The 25647-nt window shown below is 52.5% G+C and overlaps 1 protein-coding gene across 2 annotated transcripts in view; it reads right to left on the reverse strand.

Annotated features, from left to right (window-relative positions):
• The window catches only part of SYNPO (synaptopodin), a 74105-nt gene extending 58557 nt beyond the window's left edge, over window positions 1-15548 (reverse strand). The window contains exon 1 of one of the 2 annotated variants that reach the window (XM_074379117.1): window positions 15454-15548. The gene's annotated coding sequence lies outside the window, so the exon portion shown is untranslated. Of the gene's footprint in view, window positions 1-1158; window positions 1315-15453 lie in introns of those variants that run through there. The other variant, XM_074379104.1, reaches the window with a different exon arrangement.
• Between the last annotated feature and the right edge of the window lie 10099 nt (window positions 15549-25647).

The following is a 25647-nucleotide window of genomic DNA, read 5'->3' on the forward strand; positions in this document are numbered from 1 at the left end:
CCATAGGAGGCCACTTCAGCCCTGCAAGCAGGGACATCCCACCGACCTGCAGACAGGCTCCAGCGTGTACACACACACTCATTCATGCGACGTGCTCCCACGCAGAGCTCATTCACTCACACTCTGACACACTGTCACTTGTACGGAGGCAAATGACCCTGATCCCTCCTGCACAGCCCCTCACCCACCCTGGGGCACACAGTGGGACCAGCCTGCATCTTTCCTCTCCCAGCCCCAAGCCCCAGGCTTGGCGGCATCTCTGTCCCGCTGCCTGGGAGACACATGTGGTTTCAGTTAGCAGCAGAGCGGGCATTTCCGTCCCAGACAGCCAGGCCCTGCCAGGGTCCCGGCCCCACAGGCGCCCGCAAGAAGGGCCACCTCCACCCGCACTCTGCCACTGGCCAGGGACCCCAGGGCTCTTTCTCCCTTGGAAGACCCTGTTCTCCTTCCCTGTGGTCGCCCCCTCACCTGTAGCCGGACGCCACACCCTCTGGCGCAGCGACTGGCTGTGCCCGGGCCTCTGTCCACGGCTGCCCGGCTGCCCGCTGCCTGCCCGCCTGCTCCTCACTCGCACTCTGTCTCGAGCAGGCTGAGCGGGATGGGAGGAGGGCAGGGTGTCGGGGGGCGGGCGGGAGGGAGGGGAGGGGGCGTGTGGAAATGAAACTTTAATAACAGAGCCCCTTTTGTTTCCGAGCATATGGGATATTTCATACACACTGAAGACATTAGCCGTCTATATTTTTAAGGGCTTGGGCTAAAGGATGAATAAATACAGCCCATACTCTGCTTGACAAACACACACATCAGAGTACTGACTTCTGTAGCATTTCAAACCCCGAAGAAAAAGCCCCCAGCGACACAGGACACTTAAAAATAAATATGTTTCCAAAACCTCAGGCTGGCTTTGCCCCTTCCCAGAGCCACTTGGAGGACTCGGGGCTCCTTTTATCCCACGGCACTTCGCATCACCCCTACACCTTCTGTGCTATTGTGGGAAGCAAGGCCCTTGAAATCCAGCCCCCGCCCCAATTCCCTTTCCCAGATCCCCTAACCCCCAGCTGGATCCCTGAGGGTTACGGGTTCCAGAAGAGCTTGGAAGCTCTGCTCTCCTCATTGCAGAGATGGGGAACCAGGGCCCAGAAAGGGGCAGAGACTTGCCTGAGGTCACACAGCAAATCCGGATTTGTGCCAAAGGGCTGTGCCTTCTTCTTTCAACAGGAGGGATCCCCACTTCCCCACCTGGGGGATGGAACTGGGGAGACCCTAGAGCCCCAGAGGAAGGGCCAGTGTGTGAGCTGGGAGAGTGCCCGCCTGCTTTTCCCACTGGAGTGCTGCTCTGGGCATCCCCTCCAATTCTGGGCACCCATCCAGGGGTGACATCAGCAGGGCTGGGAATGGGGCTGGCCCCAGGAAATCCCCTTCAGGCCGGCAGATCCCAACAGGCCGGGAGGCCTCAGGTGCAGAAGACTCCCTCCTTGACAGTTCAGCTCCCACGTCCCCTCGCGCCCTCCATTTGTTCTCTAGGAACAAAAGCAGAGGCCCAGAGAGGTCTGAGGCTTGGCCAAAATCACACAGCAAAATAATGGCAGGACAGAAAATCGACCCTAGCTTTTCTGAGCCTGTGTTTGCCGGCAAGGTTTTGCCGGTGAGCTGTTCCCAGCTCCCTCCAGGCTGGGCCCCTTGCTCCAGATCTGCACGGTTTCCCCACTCATGTCTATTCATTCTCCTGAGGGGGCCTTAGCTCCCCTCTCCTGTTAGAATTCAATCTCTTCTCATCAACTGTCTAACCATGCATTTAAACAGTTAGCACCGTGCTTTACACTTAGTAAGTGCCCATGATAAATGCAAACTTTATTATGGATATTGATTGAGTCCCTGATACAACCGAGCCTGTGCCCAGCACGGGCGCTGCTGGAGTTACTGTAAGACAAGCCCAGCCCCCACTCCCATGATCATAGAACAGAAGGAGCCTCCATCTTTGCAGATGTCTTATGTCTTCTCAGGATCTCTTCTCTGATACACTTTGCAGTAGGTACACAGTCATCCTCATTTCAGGGCAACTGAGGCTCGGAGAGGTTTAGCTGTCTCCCCAGGCCACACTGGTGGGGAGGGGCCTGGGCTTCCAACCAGGAATTCCTGACTCCAGAGCCGGTGCCTGTCACCTCCTGGAGCTTACTCAGCATTGGTCCAAGACTGCCCATCACCACATACCACTGGGTGTCTCTACTGCCCCTGCCAGGAACAGCACCCGCAAACCATCCATGAACAAGGCACTGGTGCAGAAGTTCCAGCCCGGGGTTCTTGGCCTGGCCGTGCCACTAGCAAGTGTATGGGGTCCCTTATCTAAGGACATAGTTCCTCACCTGTCAAGTAGAGCTAGCCATTTCCCTGAACTAAGAGCTAGCCGTTTCACTGAACAACGAGGATCACGTGATATTAAAGGATGTGAGGGGGCTTCGCCCAGTACATGGTGATTTCCCTGTCTGGAATTTTGTGTTGAGAATGGATCCTGGCATTAAATCCTGTCTGGGTTCCAACAGGCCCTGGCAGGCCTCCTGGCCAATGGGTGGCCCTCGGCGTAACCTGCATCCGGCCCCGGAATCAGCTTCCTGAAGAAGCTCTTCCGTGTCGACACCCCTGCAATAAACAGACAGCAGGTCCCCAGGCCATATGAAGGGTTAGAGAGCATTTATTCAAGGCATGGCCCCCACCTTAACTTCCCCCTCCTCCCCAGCCCAGATCCCCAACCATGTCAGCCTGCACCTTCAGGCCTCTGGGGACCCCTTCCTCCTCAGTCCCATCAGCGGCCCCCGCCTTCCACTGCTGCCATCAGCTTGCTGATGTGGGAAGTCCGTGAGCTGTGGTGTCTGCACACAGAACTCTCTGTTGGTAACCGGTCAGAGGCCTCTTTAGAAAGGGGGGTTCCATGGGAGTTCTGGGCAGGGCTCTGCATTAGGAAGTTTTCCAGGTACTTAGGAGGTTATTATCTGGATACTTATTATTTCATAAAATAACGAGAAAACTTCCATTCATGAAGAACTTCCTCTGTGCCAGGCACTGTGCTAAGAGTTTCACACGCATCATACACACATTCCTGACAACCCCAGAAAGCTGGTAGGGAGGCCGAAGTGTTTGCCCAAAGACCCCAGCCTGTCTTTGGCAGGGCGAGTATTTAAGTGTGTCCTATGAATATGACCTGCTACCTCCAGCCTATGCCCTTCTCTGCAGCACAGACCTGCTCTGGAGCAGCATTTTCTGTCCCTGGTGACAGGATGAGCCCCGAGGGGAGGGAGACTCAGCCTCAGTCTTTTCTTTCCCCTGCAGCAGGGCTGAGCTCCGTGCTTGTTCTGAATCGGCATTTGTGAACATTTGCTGAGCTGAATGCCAGAGAGGTCCTGGTTAGACTCTCAGACGGAAGGAGGTGGTAAGTGTTTCTCTGTGTGGATGGGGGGCACTGCTTCCTCAGCTTGGCCAGCGCTGCCCAACCTACGTTGAAACATGGTGTGTTTCGAGGGCAGTGGGTATTCACAGGCAAGATCCCACTACTGAGGAGCATGAGGGTTTTGACCCACTCTGTTTCTGATCCAGGGAAGTTTGCCCCTCCTTAGGTAAACTGGTGGTCTCCCACCCCCAGGAAGTCACTATATTCATGCCAAATTTAGTGTGGCCCAGGCACGGTGGCTCAAGCCTGTAATCCCCACATTTTGAGAGGCCAAGGTGGATGGATCACTTGAGGTCAGGAGTTCAAGACCAGCCTGGGCAACATGCTGAAACCCTGTCTCTATTAAAAATACAAAAATTAGCCAGGCATGGTGGCAGGCACCTATATAGTCCCAGCTACTCAGGAGGCTGAGGCAGGAGAATCGCTTGAACCAGGGAAGTGGAGGTTCTAATAAGCCAAGATTGTGCCACTGCACTCCAGCCTGGGTGACAGAGCTAGACTCTGTCTCGAAAAACAAGCAAACAAACAAATTTAGTGTGGACCCTCGGTCGGCACAGCACACTATGTCCTAGAACTCCTGGGCTCGGTGAGCCTCCTGGGTACGTTGATGGTGAGGGGTGGGAGACAGCAGAAAGAAGGCAGTCCTCGAACAATGGGCTCAGAGTAAGAGGCGTCGAGTGGACAGCTGAAGAAACAGGAAGCTCCAAAGCCCACTGTCCCCCACTAGCCCACTTAGCAGAAGCCACAGGAAAGCAGCAGGATTGCCTTGATTACCCAAGGAAGGTGATTGAGACACAGCACTAGGTCCTCAACCCTTACTATCACAGCCCTGCAAGCAGGTACCAGCCTGACCATCCAGGTTCCCCTTCTAGAGTCCAGAATGTGGACAGAAGTCATGAGGCTTTCCAGCCCTTGCCGACTCCCAATGGCTGGGCACATGATGGAGCCCATGGGTGTGAAATGCATATACTATCTTCCCTTACCTTCCAGCCTCCTTGCCCTGACTTGCGTCTTTGCATGGGGGGTCTGAGCCCATGTAGGAAGTGGCAGCCTCTTCTAGGTCCCCTACCCTTGCTCAGCAGTAGACACTGCTCAGCAGACCCTATCTGGGACCCAGGGACCTCAGGAAGGTACCCTTGGTTGTGGGAGGGGTGGATCACTGGCCCAGGAACCTTCATCTCTGACACAGCAACCTTCACCAGGGCCCCCTCTGACACATGAGCCATCCTCATCAGATCACTGGTAATTGAGTTGCCTTGGGGGGTAAATTCCATCCAGATGTGGAGGGCGCGGTGGACTTCCTGAGCAGAGCCGGGGCGGGGCACTGATACATGGGGGCAGTCCGTCAACTCACCAAGTACCTAGGAGGCCTGGGATAGAACATTGTCTTCTGAAAAAGCCCGATGTAGAATTTCAAGGCCAGGACATCTGAGTCCAGCCTCCTTAGTGAGCAAATAGGGAAACTGAGGCCTAGAGAGCCGAGAGAGCAAAAGGGACTAGCCCCACAGCGACTGCAGGATTTGTGGGGTCAGAATTCCAGATCTCCTGTCTGGCCAGATCTCTTCAGTCTGGGGGTGTTTAGTGGAAAGCAGTCAGGGTGGCACCCTCCTCTGGGAATCTCCATCAAGCTCTGGATTTGGAGGTCAGAAGTAGGGTCAAAAAGCAGAGCATCTGTGGTTTGGAAAGGCTCTAATCACCTCCGGCTCAATCCCCAAACCATAGAGAGCTGTGTTTTATTTGCAGAGATTGTGGGGACGGAGGAGAGAAGAGTCTGGGGCAAGCCTATAAACAAGACGTTCCCCCAACCCACCTGCCCTTTCGGGGTCTTGGGAGAGCCTGTGGCCTGGGTCTCTTCCCAGGGGAGGCCCCGCCACGCTTCTCTCCTTTGAGAAGAGCCTCTGGGCCACATACCTTCCTGGCTCCTTTGGGCTGACTTACGGGAAGGCAGGAAGGGGCCAGCCAGCTAGGCGGGTGGGGGGCGTGAGAACTTGGAGAGAATGAGAGGAAATGAGGGGGGAGTGGGCTGTAGCGGGGGGAGACTAAGAAGGGAATTTTTTTCCTCCTGCCTCATGTTTTGGCTGCCTGAGTGTGAACATGTCTAGGCGCCTTATCTCGAAGGCCAGCACAGTCTGCACGAGAAAGAAAATAGTGTCTGCAGCGGAGAAAATTACATCTTGATAAAATAGCCCTTTGGAATGGCATTGTGGGTCTCTTATCAGCCACTGGCTGGGCCTTACATATCTCTTGTCTGCCTGACCCCAGGCCCCCAGATCCCTCCTTTTTTCTCATTCCCCTGTCTCCTGACTCCTAATGCCTACCCAGAAAATGGCCTATGCCGAAACTGTCAGGGAAGTTAGGAGACCCAAGTTCCGGTCCCATCGCTCCTGATGCTGTGAAACCTCAGCCAAGTTCTTTTTCTCGCTGGGCCTCTGTTTCCCTTCAGTGAAGAACAGGGAAGGGAGGAGGACCAAGATGTTTCTGAAGATCCTTCCAGCATTAGCACCTCCTAGCACTGACATTTTCACACTTGGTGCTTCTACGTGTTTTGAAGTTTTGCAACCTCTACCCAAATGCCACCACATGCTAAACGTCTATGATCTAAAATGTGCAAATCCCCTTCATTTCCATTAGACACATGAAGTTCTTGCTTAATCCCCAGGTAAAGCTACTCAACCCAGACTGTGTGCAGCTCAGAAGAGGGTCCATCTCAGCTTCCAGCTGAGAAGTCTTGTAACAGCATGGGGTCTTTCAATTTTTTAGGCATAAATATTTTTTCCTCAAAATACTTCCTACATGGAAATCCATATAAAAAACAGGCAAGTGAAGCAATCATGCCTGCTTCATTCCATCCCCCTCATCCTCCACATCTGTTCCCCTCAGGCCCCTAACCTCCCTCCACAGCATCCGGGGCCCCACTGCAGCCCCCTGCAAACTTCTGGGGCAGTGGACATAGTCCCAAGATTTCCACATAGTGGAAGTCTGGACATAGCAGCAAGAGTCCTGGTCAACCATTGCCTCGTTGTGCAAACTTGGAAGAGCCTTTCCCCATCTCTGTGCCTGAGTTTTACCATCTTGAAAAAAAACAGGGGAGGCCAGGCATGGTGGCTCACGCCTGTAATCCAAGCACTTTGGAGGCCAAGGTGGATGGATCACCTGAGGTCGGGAGTTCAAGACCAGCCTGACCAACATGGTGAAACCCTGTCTTAAAAAAAAAAAAAACGGGCTAGTGCTCACCACGCTGTTGAGGGATAAACTAAGGGGTAAACAGGAAAGTGTTCTGTGAACTGAAAGACTTGATGATGATGATGATGATGATGATAGAACTTGTAGTCTGCAAATGTGAGGCCTGGGAGAGCTTTTAGTCACTATCTGTGCAAATCCTTCTTCTTACGGTTGGGGGAACTGAAGTCCAGAAAGCATGGAAGGAACTTGACAAAAGCCACACAGTGAGACGGCAGCAAATCCAGAGGCAGATGGTGGGACCCATTTCTGTGGCCATCTGTCAGGAAGACCTGTCGGTAGGTTGGGGGGAAGACTGGTTGATTTTTAGGGATCCAGCCTGGCTTGAGGATTTGCTGTGACCCCTCTGAGCTACTCCAAGTCTGGGTTTTCCCCTCTGCCAGCCTCCTGGCCCTGCAAGGCAGGGATGGGTAGAAAGCCCGTTTGTGTAGCAGCCAAGCCCCAGCTCTGACCCAAGCTTTTGTTCCCTAAAGATCTTCCCCCTGGCAGAGAAACCCCATCTGCACTGCCCCAGCCCCACTTGGCCAGGCTCCCCTGCCGCCTTCCCCACCACCCTCAAGCCGCAAGTCCTGGCCTGCACACAAGATTCCACAGAGCGCCTCTGTCTGCTGGCCATCTGGGTGGCAGTGCGGGAACTGACACATGTCTGCAGGCTGAAGCAGAACAGCAGCAGGGTCAGCATGGCCATGCAGGGTAACCCCCTCCACCCAGCAGGGATAACCCCTACCCCATATCTGACTTCATTATCAACTCACTTTGTGGGGCTTTATTATTCCAGAGCCAAGCACTGCCAGAGCTGGGAGCCCCTTAAGTCTTCCATGACTGGTACCTACATAGCTCTCAAACCGCCATTCCACTGACCACACACTGCCCATTTACCCATCAAATCCTGACGTCACCTCTGATCCTTCTTATCACAGAATTCCAGCCAGCACTGGCCAAAGAACAGACACAATGATTTTATTGTTAGAAACAGGCAAGCCCTGGGTGTGGTGGCTCATGCCTGTAATCCCAGAACTTTGGGAGGCCCAGGTGGGGAGACTACTGGAGCCCAAGAGTTCAAGACTAGCCTGGGCAGTGTGGCAAAACCCTGTCTCTACAAAAATACAAAAATTAGCCAGTTTGGTGGTGAACACCTGTAGTCCCAGCTACTTGGGAGGCTGAGGTGGGAAGATGGTTTGAGCCTGGGAGGCAGAGGTTGCAGTGATCCAAGATCATACCACTGCACTCCAGCCTGGAAGACAGAGTGAGACCCTGTCTCAAAAAAATAAAAAGAAATAAGCCAAGCCACTCCCGGTATATATATAAAATAGAGCAAAGGCTCAGAGAGGAAAGGAGTGTTGCCTGAAGCTATGCAACACATAAGGGACTGAGTAGGGAATAGAACCCAGGTCTCCAGGGCTCCGCCTGCAACTCTGCAGACTTAGCATCTGAAAGCTCAGAAAGGAACTTCCCTCCTGTCCTGCCTCTGCCCTGGCCCTGGCTCCCAGGACCAATCTCGTCCTTACTCCCTGCCTGAAGACAGCACACAAGTCAGGGCTGCCAGGCATGGCCCTGGTCCAGGGGCCTAAGGCCATTTCTCTGCAAAAAAAAAAAAGCCAGAGACTAGGCTATAAGAGGTAGAATTCAAAGAAGTGAGTCTATTCAGACTCCAGTCTGATACAGCTACCAATACAGCTCTGAAGGACTGTCCCAGGGCAGAGGGGAGCTCTTTGTTCAGAAAAAGCAGTAGATCTACAGAGACATTACAGGAAGGCAGGTTTCCGTTCAGCCTAAGGAAGAGCTTCCTCAGCTGCCCAGTGATGGAAAGATACCTTGGAAGGTAGTGAGCACCCCATCACTGAACACAAGGTTCAGATGCCCACGTCGGGTGGGCAGGGCTAGTAGGTAGTATTAGAGGAGATGCCCTTAAAGCCTCTTTTCCATCTTGAGAGGGTGTGATTTGGGCAAACACACGCAGTCGTTCAAGCTCACTCAAACACAAGCTCCCCTGTCTTCTGAAAGAAGGATCAAGCCTTAATCCCTTAGGAGTGTCCTCTGTCATTCAGGCCATGCATGGCTCAATGGGGGAAAGGGTGCTCAGGCTCCAGGATGGCTGTCTTGCTCTAGCTGGCCTATGGGTCCAGCCCCAGTGCCTCCTTCTCCTGTACAAAGCCTTCAGAATTTCCCGCATTTGGAATGTTCTTACCTACCTGCAGATTCCCGCACTCGTGTGTTTTGTTGGTTTAATTCCACCTTGAATCAGAACAGTGTTTCTCAAGATTTTGTTTTTCTTGGTGGCATAGGGACATGGAAATATCCAATATCACTTAGCAGTGAGAACACTATTCCTTTAAAAACTCTCTTTCATTCATCAAGGGTAGGGTTGCCAGATTCAGCAAGTAAAAATACAGGAGACCCAGTTAATTTGAATTTCAGATAAACAACAAATAAGTTTTTTCAGGGTAAGTGGGGCCTCCGCAATATTTAGGACATATACTAAAAAATTATTCATTGTTTATCTGAAATTCAAACCTAACGGGCATCTTGTATTTTATCTGGCACATTTAATCAAGAAGAAAGTCTTTGCTGGGTGCTAGCCTGTCTTTAACACAGCTCTGACGCTTGGTTAATCTCCCTTTTTATCAGAGAGGGAGAGAGAGAACAAGTCTTAGGCTCTAGGTAAAATTTAACAACATTGTTTTGTTTTTATTGTATTTTATCTACATGGTTACCATGTACCGGGAGTGTTACCATCTTCCATTTACAGTAGCAATATCAAATTGCCTTTGAAATAAATGTATTCAAGTTTTTTTTTTTTTTTAAGTGAATCAATTTAAGGAAAAATGTTATGTAAGTAACATCACAGGCTCAATGCAGATGAGACAAAAAACAGGCAGGCGAAGGTCAACCAGCAGACGGGGCTTGGGGCTATCTGCGAAGGTGTTTCTGCCCTTTCCTATCTGTGCATTCCAGGGTCCCTTCCTCCCCTGTCCTGCCCCTTGTCCCACACAGGCTTGATGGCTGGAATTCTGCAGCCCCTGGGTCAGGCCTGCAGGAAGTGCTGGGGGCTCGGCTGTGCATGCTGCAATTTTGGGGGAGAGGTTTCAGTTCATTCTCCATCACTGAGGTCCCCGGAGCCCCTTTATACAAAACAGCCTCCCCATCCCGGGCTCCACTTCAGAGGGGCTGTTTCTGAGGAGGCAGCCGCCAGGGACTTCTCAATGTGTTTCCAAGTCAAATCCCAGCCTTTTCAGCTTTGCCAAGACCCACCCCCCTTCCACTCTGGCTGCTCCCAGGAGTCAGGGCTGCAGGCCACATCCTCCAGACACCCCTCCCCCACCCACCAGACCTTCCGGCCCAGACACCATTAGTGCCCCATCCCAGGCCTGGCATCTTTGTCTCATCTGTTCCCTACCCCCTCTAACCCTGAGGCTCAGAGGGGAGCCTTGGAATTAGAAATAGGGGCTGGGAGGTGGGGCAGAGGAGGAGCTAATTCCCTGGATTGCAGAGAAGGCCCAAGTCTATCCTTAGACCAGGACTGGGGTGGGGATGGGGGGGTCTGTGCTGCAGGAGCCCCTTCTCCTTAGAAACCCCCTTCCCACTTCTTCATTTTCATCCTCAGCAACAACGAGAAGAGCTCTTCCTTTTCAAGACTCTTCACCTGTCAGGCACTGTGCTAAGTACTTTCTGTGAATTTTCTCATTGCACCCACACAGGGACCCTCTAAGGTGAGAATTGCCATTATCCTAGTTTAGAGAGGAAAAAGTTGAGGCTCAGTTGTGCTAAGTAACTTGCTCAAGGTCACATTGCTAAAAGGGACAGAGCCCAGGATTTGAACCTATGCAGGGGGGCTGCAGACATCCATACAAGCACCATACAAGCTGCACGGTGTCGGCCCCAAAAGACTTCTAGGAAGTAAGGTGGGGAAACTGAGAAACCCAGAGGCAAAGGCTGCCGGCCAGGCCTGGTTTGACCCTGCTAGGAATCCCCTCTGCCGTCTCACCCAGTGTCTGATCACCGCCAGAGCTGAAGTGCTCTACCAGTTTGCTGTGTGGCCTGGAGTTGCCCCTTGGCCCCTCCCCCCCGGGCCTCCGCAGCCCCTTCTGAGCCTGGCTGGCTGTGATGGTCCCTCCGCCCCGCTCCAGGGGCCTGGGGTCCCAGCCAGGAGAGGAGCCAGGGGAGCACGTAGGAGAGAGGCATGGGCCATCTCAGGCCTCGCGCTCCTCTTGATCCTCAGCAAAGATGCTTCTCCCCAAGGCAGAGGCAAGCTCCAGCTCAGACATCAAAGAGCCTGGGCGGCTGGTGCTTTGATGGGAGCCTTGTAAAATAATAGGAAACATGAGGATGACACTGTGCCCCAGCCCAAAGCGCAAAGCTTGGAAAAATGAAAAGAAGAAACTCTTGGCAGCGCTCTGTGCGGGCTTTGGCTGAACTTCGCTCCTTGCAGCTGTCGGCAGCCTGTCCTCTCCCCACTAGGTCGTTTGCAGCCACCCCCCGGTGGGGGGATGTGGGTCCTGGTGAACTGGGGACCTCTCCCCACAGCAAAGGACCCTGTCTACTGGAATCCCTTTCTCCCAGGCTCCAGGGAGCACTAGAGTGCACAGAGCTGAGGGCTTTGAAAGGGCTCACAGGGACTCTGAATAAACGCTCATTTGAAGATACTTTAGCCCATCTCAGACCTGGAGACTGGGTGGCTTATAATCCAATTATTTACTCTTTCTACCCCCTGCCAAATGCATGAGCAGCAACTGGTCAGATCGTGGAGGCCTGTCATTCCCCTGCTCAAAACCTTCTATGGGACAATGTGGTGACGTGTACTGAATCAAATGCATGTATCCTTTGACCAGCAATACCACTTCTAAGGAGTTATCCAACTTGCGCACCAGCCCACATGCTCAAAGGTGGATGCGTGAGGATATGTTCGTGGCAGGATCTTTCGTGGAAGCAAATTGCTAGAAACGAAGTCAATGTCCTTTGGTAGGAATGAGTGATGAAGTGCAGAGCATCCATACAGCAGGACAGCAAGTGGGAGTAAAACCAGTGACAGAGACCTACATGTGCTGCTCAGAATTATCTCTAAGGCTGGCTGCAGTGGCTCACACCTGTAATCCCAGCAGTTTGGGAGGCCATCGTGGACAGATCATTTGAGGTCTGGAGTTCAACGCCAGCCTGACCAACATGGCCAAACCCCATCTTTACTAAAAATACAGTAAAATTAGCTGGGTGCAATGGTACATGCCTGTAGTCCCAGTTACTCAGAGGCTGAGGCAAGAGAATCACTTGAACCATGGAGGTGGAGGTTGCAGTGAGCCGAGAATGTACTACTGCACTCTAGCTTGGGTGACAGAGGGAGACTCCATCTATATATATACATATATAGCATATACTGGAAAAGAGAATGGTGTGTATAGTACATTACCACTTACAAAAAGGAAGCAATGGAATACACTGAATCAATAAAGCCTCAATCTCTCCAAAGATATACAAGACCTGTTAACAAGGATTGCTTCTCCAGAAGGAATTGGGACAGGAGGAAGGAAAATTTATTTCTTACTAAACGTTCAGTTGTATCTTTGCTGCTTTGTTGTTGTTGTTGTTGTTGTTAAATAAGTAAGTTTGCGGCCAGGAGCGGTGGCACACAAGTGTAATCCCAGTACTTTGTGAGGCCGAGGCAGACGGATCACAATGTAGGGAGTTCGAGACCAGCCTGACCAACATGATGAAACCCTAATGAGGCCTTTGGACTTTATCCTCTGCGGAACATGAAACCACTTTTTAAAAAAGGCGTTCACACTTTTTGACATTAAAAATTCATACTGCATACTCACTTAAAATACAAAAATACAAAAATTAGCCGGTCATGGTGGCACACGCCTATAATCCCCACTACTCAGAGGCTGAGGCAGGAGACTCGCCTGAACCCGGGAGGTGGAGGTTGCTGTGAGCCGAAATTGTGCCACTGTACTTCAGCCTGGATGACGGAGCAAGACTCTATCTCAAAAAAATAAAATAAAATTAAGTGAGCGTGCAGTATGAATTTTTAATGTCAAAAAGTGTGAACGCCTTTTTTAAAAAGTGGTTTCATGTTCCGCAGAGGATAAAGTCCAAAGGCCTCATTAGCCTGACTTTATGGCCCCTGAGAGCTCCGCCCCAGCCTCCTCCTCTCTCCACACCCCGCCCCCCCCAATTCCTGCACCCCACCCTTAACCTCTGCTGTAAGGTGTGATTTTTCTCCCCACCTCTCCCAGACAGACTGAGATCCCCTTCTCTCTAACTCCCACAATCCTGGGACTTTAAGATGCTTAAGACCTAGGTCCTTCCCTTTGCAACATGTGGAGCCCCTTTTCCTCTGGGTGGGGACAGGCAGCCTGGGGCTCATTCTGGGGAAGGGGAAGTTCTCCCTGGCAGACACACCCCCAGCTCCAGAGGCTGGGGTTGCAGAAGTCCAGGGTAGTGAGAAAATTCCAGGCAGGTTATGTGGTGCCAGAAACTCACTAAGGGTCCTTTTACAACACACAGCTTCCCCCGACCCCTGGGGCACACCAGAGAGTGGAAAGTCATGCGTGGAGCTACGGCTGGTGGCCAGGCTGGCGCAAGAGAGAGTTGGAGGCTGGGCCTCCCAACCCAGACCTGGATAGGAGGTCCCAGAAGCTCCCAGGGCCATAGAGTCAGGCTGAGGCCTTTGGACTTCATCCTTTACGGAATATGAAACCATGTTTGCACACTTTTTTCATGCTAAAAAAAATTCATACTGCACACTCACTGTAAAATCACTTCACTTTACCCCCAGGAGCCCGGCGTCCACCCTGACAACTCCACTGGGCTTTGAGAAAGGTATGGGGAGGGATATCGGACACATCTCAGCAAGGTTGGCCTTCCCAAAAATGCAAGGGAAAAGCTAGATTTTGCCCCCGGAAAAGACCCCATCTTTTCTTCTAGAGAGAAAATGAAGTCCCAATAATTTGTCCCAAGTCACACAGAAACCTCAAAAGAGACAGGACTGGAACGAAGGCTTCTGACCCTTTCCCAGAGGCTGTTTCACACAGTGGTAAGACAACCGATTCGTGGACACCTTATTTGCTGTGTGACCTTGGACACATCGATTTCACTTCTCAGAGGCTGTCTGCTCATCTCTTATAAGAGGGAACTGAGCTCTGTAATTGTCCTTTCTAATAACAATGCTAAGCTATGTTTTATTTTAACAATATAATAAATAAAAAGTACCTGTCTTTAGTATTTTAGAGTTTCATGATTATTAACTTTCCAACAGTCTAACATTCTAAAGTTCTACCCAGACATCCACCCAGCCATCCTTCCATCCACCCATCCATGTATCCATCTACCTGTTTATCCACCTACTGGCCCTGCATCCATTCTTCTATACATTCCTCCACTCATTTGTCCTGCCACTAATCCATCCTTCCATGTATCCACCTATCCATCCATGAATCCTCATATCTATCCATACATCCGCATATTCACCCATGTATCCACATATACCTACATGCAGCATTCACAGACACATCCATGCATCCACATAGCCATCCACGAATCTGCATATCCATCCAGGCATCCCATATCCATCCATGTATATACATATCCATCCATCCATCCATTCATCCATCTATCCACATATCCATCTATATATCCACCCATGAACCCATAAATCCATCCATACATCCACATATTCATCCACACATCCATATATACATCCTTGTATCCATATATTCCATCCATATATCCATATATACATCCATGAATCCACATATCCATCCATGCATTCATATATCCATCCATGCACCCATATATTCATCCCTGTATCTATATATTTATCCATGCATCCACATATCCATCCATGTAACCACATACACACCCATGCATCCACATATCCATCCATGTAACCACATACACATCCATGCATCCACATATCCATCCATGTAACCACATACACATCCATGCATCCACATATCCATCCATGTAACCACATACACATCCATGCATCCACATATCCATCCATGTAACCACATACACATCCATGCATCCACATATCCTTCCATGTAACCACATATATATCCATGCATCCACATATCCATCCATGTAACCACATATCCATCCATGCATCCACATATCCATCCATGTAACCACATATCCATCCATGCATCCACATATCCATCCACGCATCCACATATCCATCCATGCATCCATGTGTACATCTACGCATCCACACCCACTCAAGCATCCATTTGTTCAACTAATATTTCTCAGGTTTTTACTATATTCCAGGGCCTGAGGATAGGCTGGTGAACATGATAGACACAACGACTATTCTTTCAGAACCTACAGTTAGGAGGTGCACAATATCAATCAAATAATTCCACAAATGAATATATAATAACAGCTATGACAGGAAAAACCTCAGTTTTAGAAGTGCTGTTCTGGAGTTTGACCATATCTCCAGCTTGGGGTGGGGGTTAGGGGTTAGGTATCAGGGTGAGTTTCCCTGAGGAAGAGTACCTGGAGCTGAGACCCAAAAGATGAGGAGGCGTTTAACAAGGAGAGGGAGACTGAGGTGGTCAGTGAGCCCATGGACTCTGCTCTAGGAAGTTCCACTGCAGCGTAATTGATTCTGACCTCTGTGATTTGTGGTTTCAGAGCTTATCACAGTCGTGGGCTCAGCTGCCTCACCCTAGAGAGACAACTGTCAAGCATGGGCTTTCCCTTCTCCCTTCCCGATTTTCCAGCCCCACCAGATCTACCAAGGCAGAAGGGAGCCTCTGCCTGGCACTCACCTCTGCCAGTCCTGCATGCAGGCCTATGGCTGACCCAGACAGCAGAAAACATGATGCCAATGCATCCTGAGGACCTTCAGAGCCTGGTACCTGTGCCGGCCCCTGGCAGCGTCCTTCGCTGGGGGTGGCACAGCCACTAGGGGCCTCTTGGCTCCTCCTTCCATGGGGCCTGGTTTATGACGCCACGGAGAACTTTGCCCAGCTCAGGGCCTCCCAGGCTCCTCTGGGGCCAACTTGGCAGAGCATCTAAGAGCTCCTCAGACTTGGGTACCTGGGCCAGGCTCACCTGTCAGCCCTTCCTCCAAGGTAGAAGCTGTAGGAAGCCAAGAACTCAAATGGCTCCCTCAGCCAAAAGCCTGCCCTCTGATCGTGCTGCCACCATGCTGGTACCAAGGCTCACTGGGTATGTTTGGCTTCCATACCTTGGCTCAAACAGTGCCCAGTTCCCAGGATGCCCCCCTCTTTCCTCCCATCCTTTTCAAGGCCTGTTGAAAGCCCAGCTCCTTGCCAAAGCCTTTATCTATTTCATGCCCCAGTACCTTCCCCACCCAAGGCACGGCAGCCTGCTGGGAGAGCTGAGGTTTTAGAGAAAACAAAGCTAGGTTTGAGTCTTAACGGCTATGAGCCTTGGTTTCCTTGTCTGTAGAATGGGGGAAAGATGATAATCATAGTATCTACTTGTTATCAGGAAGACTAAATAAGAGAATGTATATAAATGGGCCTGGTGTACACAAGCGCCCAGCACATAGGAGACACAGCCGACTTTAAAGCCTCTCTGAACTCCCTTAGGATTCCATGTGTGAGCAATGTATTTGGATCACGAGTGCTCCCGGTGGCCTGCGCTGTCTCCCCAAATAAAAGCCCTGGCCTGGGCACAGGGAGCCTCAGCTATGAGGCCTGGATCTGGGCTCCCTCCTCATGTGATCTGAGCAAGCCCTCTCCTTCTAAGCCTCACCTGATGGGATGAGCTCTCAGTTTCCCAAAGAGTTGGAACCTGGGCTACCCACCCCACCACGGCCTCCGTGGCCACCTCAGTGCCAGGCACGCAGTAGACAGGTCCTCAAGTGGCAAAGGAGGAGAGAGTGGGGAGAGGCAGACAGGGAAAGGGAGGGGAAGAATAAGGATTCAGGGACAGGGACCAGAGGCCGCCCCCAATCCAGTCCAGAAGCACAGGTCTGGGGAAAACTCTGTGTCTCTACAACTAGCCAAGAAGGCGGTTCACAGCCTGTGTTTATTATACTTACTGTGTCTCCAGCTGCCTGAATCTGAACAAGCCAGGACTGTTCCGCTGTGTACCAAGGGCTGGGTGAGGCATGCGGGGTTCATGTGGTAAGCACTCGGCTACCGCAGCCTGGGCAGGAAGGCAGCATGCAGGGAGCTGGGGGGGGAGTGGTGGGAGGACAGTGTGTGCCCTGGGCTGGGCTCCTCTGCTCAGTATCTCTGCGATCTCAGGCAAGTGACTTTCCCGCAGCCTTGCAATGAAGCTAACAATAGGAGAATGGGACAGGGCCTGGCACGTCGTAAAGGCTCAATAGGTGTTATGAGAATAATTACTACACCATAGGCCAGGCCTGGTGGCTCACACCTGTAATCCCATCACTTTGGGAGTCCGAGGCGGGTGGATCACCTGAGGTCAGGAGTTCAAGACCATCCTGACCAACATGGAGAAAAGCCATCTCTACTAAAAATATTTTAAAAATTAGCTGGGCGTGGTGGTGCATGCCTGTAATCTCAGCTACTTGGAAGGCTGAGGTAAGAGAATCACTTGGACCTGGAAGGCGGAGGTTGCAGTGAGCCAAGATTGTGCCATTGCACTCCAGCCTGGGCAACAAGGGTAAACTTCCGTCTCAAAAAAAAAAAAAGGAGTTATTACTACATTATTATTATTGTGTGTCTGAGTGTGATCTGCATGTGTGAGGTAATGAAGGTCAGTCTTTAGTTATAGTGTGTGTGTGTGTGTGTGTGTGTGTGTGTGTGTGTAGGAGAGAGAATACTGCTGGCAGCAGTTGACTTTAACTACGGGCAAAGGTAAATGAGCGTCCGCATGAGAATGTCAAGAAAGATTTCAGTTCCATGCAGTTGGGGTTCTTGAGCTCTGGGAAGGCTTGAGAGGTCATCTCCAAGTCCGTTCTGCTCCTCCGGCCTTCCCTGAGCAGTCACGGCTCATGCTTCTTTGTCACATATCCCTGCCCTCAAAGAGAAGCAGCCGAGTCTTCCTTAGCCGCTCACTGCGGGGCTGAGCTGCTCTCACCCTGGCCAGGGTTTCCTCGCATCTGTTGGTGGGAAGCCGGGCTGCCTGGAGCCGTGCCCATGACATGAACATCCTGCCCTTGTGCCTCTCACAGTCCCCATGTGAGTCGCAGAAGTCTTTGCCGTGGGCAGACTGTAAAGGACGTGCTATCATTCACAGACTACAAACGGAAGGCCACTGTGGTACTGGCCGCCCCATCGCTCCCAATGGGTAAAGTGTGGACCAGACAGGACCCAGGCAAGGTCCTCAGGCCTTCCCCACCCCGCGATGTCCTCTAGAGAGAGAACAATGGAGCAAGACGTTGCTGGGCTCACCGGCCAACCCTGTCTGGCCAGAGTGCCACCCCAGCCACAGGTGAAGGGCCTTGCAGCACCACTAACCACCTTCCAAGGTGGGGTCAGGGCAGCGAGGACATCATGAGCAGCTCTGAGGAAGGACATAAGCCGAGGGGAAGAATGAGGGCCTGCATGTGCAAGCTCAGTTGGTTCATAGACTTACCCTTTCAGAGGTTTTACTTCTTGCCATTTATCCCAAAGAAATGTGCACAAAGGTGCAGGTACAAAGAGATTCAATGTTGCATTGTCCATACAAGGGAAATATTGAAAATCCCCTAAAAGCCCAACAATATCAGGCAGCTATACGATAGCAGGGCCCTAAAAACGTCAGTGTGGATCTGGATCTCTTAATATGGCCAGGTGTGCACCACTGGGGTTCAGTAGAAGAAGGAACGTCACAGAGCTGGATGGGTTTCATAAGGCCACTTTTCTGAAAAGTGAACGTACATAAATACTGCATAGACACAGGATATAAATCACAGGAGAAACGGGCCGGGCGCAGTGGCTCACACCTACAATCCCAGCCCTTTGGGAGGCCCAGGCGGGTGGATAACCTGAGGTCAGGAGTTTGAGACCAGCCTGACCAATATGGTGAAACTCCGTATCTACTAAAAATACAAGAGTTAGCAAGCTGTGGTGGCAGGCACCTGTAGTCGCAGCTATTCGGGAATCTGAGGCAGGAGAATCGCTTGAATCTAGGAGGCGGAGGTTGCAGTGAGCCAAGATCGTGCCACTGCACTCCAGCCTGGGCAACAGAGCGAGACTCCATCTCAAAAAAAAAAAAAAATAAACACAAAAAAACCAATCCCAGCACTTTGGGAGGCCGAGGCGGGTGGATCATGAGGTCAAGAGATCGAGACCAACCTGGTCAACATGGTGAAACCCCGTCTCTACTAAAAATACAAAAAATCAGCTGGGCATGGTGGTGCGTGCCTGTAATCCCAGCTACTCAGGAGGCTGAGGCAGGAGAATTGCCTGAACCCGGGCGGAGGTTGCGGTGAGCCGAGATTGCGCCATTGCACTCCAGCCTGGGTAACAAGAGCGAAACTCCGTCTCAAAAAAAAAAAAAAATATATATATATATATACACACACACACACACACACACACACACACAAACCCAGAAGAAATGACACCAACATATTAGCAATTAGTCATTTTACATGGTGAATCTGGGGCCATGGCTCATACCTGTAATCCCAGCACTTTGGGAGGTTGAGTCGGGAGGATTCCTTGAGGCCAGGAGTTTGAGACCCTGTCTCTAAAAAAAAAAAATGACAACAATAATAAAAACCCCTGAAAGGGTTGGAGGTGGTGCCCGGCCTCTCTCTGCTGCAATCACAGCAGTTGAGAGGAGCCTAGGCGAAAGTGTGCCTCGGGTTCCTGTGAGCACCTGCTGGAGGGACCTTCTCTGAGAAGTCCAGAATCTGCTTTCAGACCCTCTCCCCAAACCACAATCCAGGGACCTCACCTGGATTTTCCTCCATGGATGGTTCAGGCGCCGGTCACACCTCTCCCTGTGTCTCTGGCCAGGGTAACACAAGAACCTTGGGCAGGTGGGACGTTTTCCTTTTGGGGGCTGAAAGCCCTTTCCAGGGCAGCTGTGTGCCTCAGCCAGCAGGACAGGGTGGGTGAGAACCCCACCCCCAATTCTGAACGGAGCCAAAGCTCGGGAGACAGAGCCACTGGCCAAAGGTCAGCAGTACAGTCACCGCCACCTGAGCCCAGCTGCTAAGAAGGAGGGAGAGAGGCTCGCCGTCTGGGCAGCTGCCCTCTGGCCCACGGCTGGCCTCCCCTGCCCCCACCCCAGCTCCCCAAAAGCCGGGAACATCTGGCTGCTGGCCTAGCTCCAGGAGGGGTGAGTGAAGGGGCCTCTTTCCAGCAGGCCCGCCGCTGCCGCGGTGCAAGGCACATCAATCAAGACCGCATGGCTGGCTGGTGCTGGGAGAGGAGCCGGCTCCTTCCCCACCCCCTCCCCAGACATTCCTGCGTAATGGAATCTCCTTTCCTGTTCATTTATTACCAACCCACAGAACCCCGCCAAGTCCCGTCTGCACACTCAAGCCCCACCAACCCTGCCTGTTCTTGGGGAAGGGGGTTTCTGGGGAGACCTGGAAGGAGCGACCCTAACGGCCATTAGCAGATTCCCACCATGCTCCTCTGCCAAAGATGAATCAGAAACTCCAGGCTGAAAGCTGAAATTCAACTAGGATCAAAGTAGACCCACACTTACCGTCGTGGGAAGGAGGGAAACATAAAAGAAGTCCTTCACTGTTGCTGCTAGCCCTCTTCCAGTGTCTAGAAGTGACAGGCCCAGAGCTGTCAGGAGGGCGGCGGGGGGTGTCTGATACAGGCTGGGCCCTTGCTCCTCCGCCTCCTACCTATAGCATCTTGGTACATAATAGGTTTCCCTGAGTCTTGGTTTCCCCTTCTATGAAATGGGAAGTTTTTTGTTTGTTTTTTTTTTTTTTTTTTGAGACTGAGTTTCATTCTTGTTGCCCAGGCTGAAGTGCAGTGGCTCAATCTGGGCTCACTGCAACCTCCGTCTCCCAGGTTCAAGCGATTCTCCTGCCTCAGCCTCCCAAGCAGCTGGGATTACAGGTGTGCACCACCACACCTGGGTAATTTTGTATTTTTAGTAGAGATGGGGTTTCAGGCTGATCTCAAACTTGTGACTTCAGGTGATCCGCTTGCCCGAAGCTCTTCTTTCCTCATCACCTGCCACATGGCAAGTGGGGGGCGTGTTTCAGCCTGTATTTGTTACAGCTCTTTCACTCCTGCCATTCAGTAGGTCCGGAGTTCTCGTCCCGTGTCCAGGAAGCATGAGGTACGTGGACAACCGTAGGGTTCACAAAGGCAGAGAGGAGCTTCGCTGGGTGACGGGACAGCTCTCAAGAGACCCGGAGTGGGTAGCTCCTTCCTGCAGTCAGGTTGTCCCGATATGTCCATCTTTCAGCAAAGAGGAGACCCGCAGTGGGTAGCTCCTTCTTGCAGGCAGGTCATCCTGACAAGTGTTTAAGTCTCAACGGAGAGGAGACCCACAATGGGCAGCTCCTCCCTGCAGCTGGTAGTCCAGACATATGTGTGAGTCTGGCTGAGTCTGGGTTTTTATGGGCTCAGAAGACAGAAAGTGCTTGCTGAATGGTCCATGGGCAGCCATAGGCGGGCCCGAAAAAAGCACCGTAAGTTCTTATTCTGGGCTGGGCTGTGGACTTCACCCAGAACTGGCAGCCGAGTCCCCAGGCTTCAGGCCATCCCTGGCTTGGAGGTGCGGCTTCACCAGGGACCTGCCCCTTTCCGCCCAGGTACCTGTCTGCCTCCTGCCATCAACTCGCTGTCCACGGTGTCCAGGCTGTTCATGCCAAGGAGTGCCTACAGGCCACTGCCAAGCTGCCCTTAGCCCTCCCTGACCTTCCTCCCACACTCGTCAGTGCCCAAAGTCCAGAGAGGGTCAAGGCAGTGTGGGTGCCGGTGTGTCGGTGCCACCTCGAGTACGTGCACACCTGGCCAGGTTGTGACAGCACCTGGCTCAGCCACAACTTTGCTCCAAAACTGGAGCAGATGCCAGGAGCAGGAAGAGGCCAGGGAGTGGGAGCAGGCACGTAGGAACTTGTGGGGGCTGGGGGCTTCCCAGGCCCCTGAGCGCACAGGGATGCCCTGGTCCAGAGCTGTGGCTGTGCCTGGCAACATGGGGCTCCTACCCTGCCAACTTGGTATGGGGCGTGGCTCCTGCCTGTTCTTGGTACCCTCTGGCTCTGCAGAACACACAGTCCTGGCAATGCCTCCCCTGATGCAGCTGATGTCCCTGCCGTGGCTGCCCCAGACCGGCCACTGCCGCCATCAGTAACCACCTCGGAGTGCTATTGTGAGGATTAGATGCCTGGTGAAGTTTGTGGCAAAGGGCCTGGCATGCAATGGAGCTATGCGAGTGGCCCCTCTTCGGCATGCATGGCATCCAGAGAAGCCAGTCTTGTCGTGCTGTGGAGCGTAGGTGGGGCCACAAGGCTGTCTGTGTTGGGGGCTTTGGACGGGACTTGTCCTTGCTGCCGAGAGCCCTTGGGAGTCATGAAGAAACTGCTGTGACTTCTGTTCCCCTTAAAAAAATGGGACTTTTTGGCACTCAGATGAGGCAATCATTACGATTGTTATTCTTATCACAGCTTACTGTGCGTGTCAGGTAGGGCTCAGGCAGAGACACACAACCAGTAAGAGATGTCTAGTAAGAGATTTATTGCAAAGACTTGGTTTACATGATTGTAGGGGCTGGCTAGGTGAGTCTGAAATGCGTAAGTGTGACGGTGAATTTTATGTGTCAACTTGACTAGGCCATGCGGTGCCCAGATACTTGGTCAAACATTCTGGATGTTCCTATGAGGATATTTCTGGGTGAGATTGACATGGGAATCACTGAACTGAGGCACAGCAGATGGCCCTTGATAATGTGGGTGGGCCTCATCTTGCCAGCTGAAGAGAACAAAAAGGCTGATCCTCCCTCCAGTAAGGGAGAATTATTTTTGCCTGCTGGCCTTGGAACTGAGACATTAGCTTTTTCTACCTTTGGATTTGAACTGAAATAGCTCTCTTGCTTCTCAGGCCTTCAAACTCAGACAAGAATTACATCCTCAGCTCTCCTGGGGCTCCAGCTTGCCAACTGCTGTTCTTGTGATGGGTCAGGTTCCAAAATGTGAAGAGCCAATTCCTTACAACAAATCTATCTATATAAATACATGTGCACACACAGATACACACGCACGCACACACACAAGCATGCACACACAAATGCACACGCACACATGCACATACACACACATATGCACACATACACACACGCACATACCTTCTATTGGTTCTGTTTCTCAGGAGAACCCTGACTAACAGCACAGGGCAGTTTGTCCAGAACGGCAGGCTGGAACCCTCAGGCACAGCACGCACTGAAGCTGGTGTCCACGGCTTCTCTTCTTCAGGGAAACTTCAGCTCTGCTTTTAAGGCCTCACACAAGTTAAATCAAATCCATCCAGATCATCTCAGATAGTCTCCCTTACATACGAGTCAACTGATTACGAACTTTAATCACATATACGAAATACCTTCACAGAACACCTAGATCAGCGTCTGACCGAATATCTGGTGACCGTAGCCTGGCCACTGATGATCACAGGGCCTGCCAAGTGTGATGGCGAGCCCATGACTGCATAGCAGCTGAGTTGTACCCAAAAAAATCCTTGAGGAAGGCCGGGCGCGGTGGCTCATGCCTGTAATCCCAGCCCTTTGGGAGGCCCAGGCGGAGAGATCATTTGAGGTTGGGAGTTCAAGACCAGCCTGACCAACATGGAGAAACCCTGTCTCTACTAAAAATACAAAAAATTAACCAGGTGTGGTGGCGCATGCCTGTAATCCCAGCTACTCAGGAGGCTGAGGCAGAAGAATTGCTTGAACCCGGGAGGCACAGGTTGCGGTGAGCCGAGATCAAGCCACTACACTCCAGCCTGGGCAACAAGAGTGAAACTCTGTCCAAAAAAAAAAAAAAAAAAAAAATCCCATGAGGAAGATGTTTTTAAAATTCTTGGTTCTAGAGGAACATGCCTTGCCCAAGGTCACACAGCTGGCCAGGGGGAACACTGGGGTTAGAAGCCAGGTTGCCTCTAGAGCACAGCCTGAGCCACTCTGAGGCTCTGAACCCCTAACCCACCTTCTCAGCCCTCCCAGAGGCCTCTGTGGTGGGACTCTCTTTTCTGCTTTTGGAGGATACGGAGGCTCTGAGAGGGTAGGTGGCTGCCCCAGTCACATGGCTGGGAGGTGGAGGCTGTTCCACGTCAGCTCTAGGCCCCTCATCACGGCAGCTCGCTTCCCTCCCTAAGCAGCCCACCCCAAAGGGCAAGGCTGAGCTTCTGCCCAGGAGCTCTCTGGTGATACAGGCGCCCCTCCCTCTGGGCCTGAGCATCACCTAGTGTAAGGAGGGGCAGGATCTTCCAAGTTTGAGGTTGGCGGCCCTGGCCTTGGTAGCATCTCAGGACCCCTGGCTCCAGGGAGCTCCTATTTTGGGACTAGTCCCACCCTTGGGAGAAGGTGCTGAGGGTATCTCATGGGGTCTACTCAGTTAGGACCAAATGCCCTAAAATGCCTCTCTCCCAGAGGGCCTGCAGTGCCCAGTAGAACATGCTTTCCTGGGGAAACCAGGGCGCCTCCTGAGAGACAGGCCCCCGAAGGGTCCCAGCACAGCCAAGCCTGTGGTCAGTCCCGGCCATGGCCCGGCCCACCTGCCCGCCCACCCTTTCCTGTGAAGGCCTTGGTGCCAGGGAAGGCAGCCCCCTGAACAATGCCTCACTCTGTTCTTGGCCTGAGCAGGGGCAGCTAATTCAGCCACACCTCACACCGGGCTGAGGATTCCACACTCCCCTGCTCTCCCCTGCTCTCCCCCACTCACCCCTCCTATCCCCTGCTCACCAGCACCAGCTGGCCTCAGAGGAAACCCAGATGCTCCAGGCTTAGCAGCCTCCCAGCTCCCCAACGAGCCGCAACTCAGAGGTCAGAAGTGACAGCCAAATGACTTAGGGGCCCTGGGGCTGGGGGGTGGCACATCCTCAAGGCCACCACGGACAAAAAACCTGACCAGCCAATGTAGCCCACCTTTTCTCAACCACATTGGCCGACCAGGCCTCCTTCATCATTTGGTGAATGAGGAAAGGGGCTCAGAGAGGCTGCGCAGCTTGCCTCTGGTCACACAGCCCAGGAACAGCAGAAGTGGAACTCAAACTCAGGTCTTATGCCCCCAGAGCCCACAGTCTTAACCGTGCACAAAACTGCCTTTAGGAAACCCTGAAGTGATCATGAGTCCAAGAGTTCAGGGTACCTGGCATGGATTTCAGCACATACCCATGCATGTACACGCCCACATGCATACACACACACACACACACACACACGCACGCACACACATGCACGCACATGCACACGCACACACACGCACACACACGCCTTCCTTGGTAACCAAACCCTGTAGATGGGGCCTGCCCCTCCCAGGCAGCCTTGAAAAGGGCTTTGCAAGAGTCTGAGACATTCCAAACCCTATCCCCACCTTCACCTGGAGAGAGCCTCTCTGCCTCCCACGTCCCCAGCCTGAGCCCAGGAGTCAGAATCACAGCTCACAGTCCCCTTGGTGTGTGTACATGGCTTGCGGAGGTCAGTCCCGCCCCAGAGCACCCCCAGCCTGGCAGGCCTGTGGGTCAGCCAGACCCCTCCCCCAGCCCTCTAAGGCCCACAAGCCCCGGGCCAGGCCTGGCTTCCGGAGCTGCCGCCACCTTGGCTGGCCACACCACACGTGGTTTTAATCAGCAGCCTGCCTGGATGAATGTCGCCTTTTGAGAGCACCGCAGGCCGGACGGGAGGAGTGTGAGGGGACCCCATGTGGGGGTCAGTCTGGGGGCGGGGGACATGGCGGGGGGGCAGCACAGCACAGCAGTCATGAGCCAGGGTCTGTGGTCAGACAGAGAGCAGGGGCCTGGCTCTGCCACCCACAGTCTGTGCCCAGGAAACTCAGAACCTCTCTGAGCCTGGACTCTACCCTGACTATAAATGGAGCCCCTTACACGGAGGCTGTGAGGATTTCA

This window comes from Saimiri boliviensis, chromosome 1 (assembly GCF_048565385.1).
Source record: "Saimiri boliviensis isolate mSaiBol1 chromosome 1, mSaiBol1.pri, whole genome shotgun sequence".
Lineage (NCBI taxonomy): Eukaryota > Metazoa > Chordata > Mammalia > Primates > Cebidae > Saimiri > Saimiri boliviensis.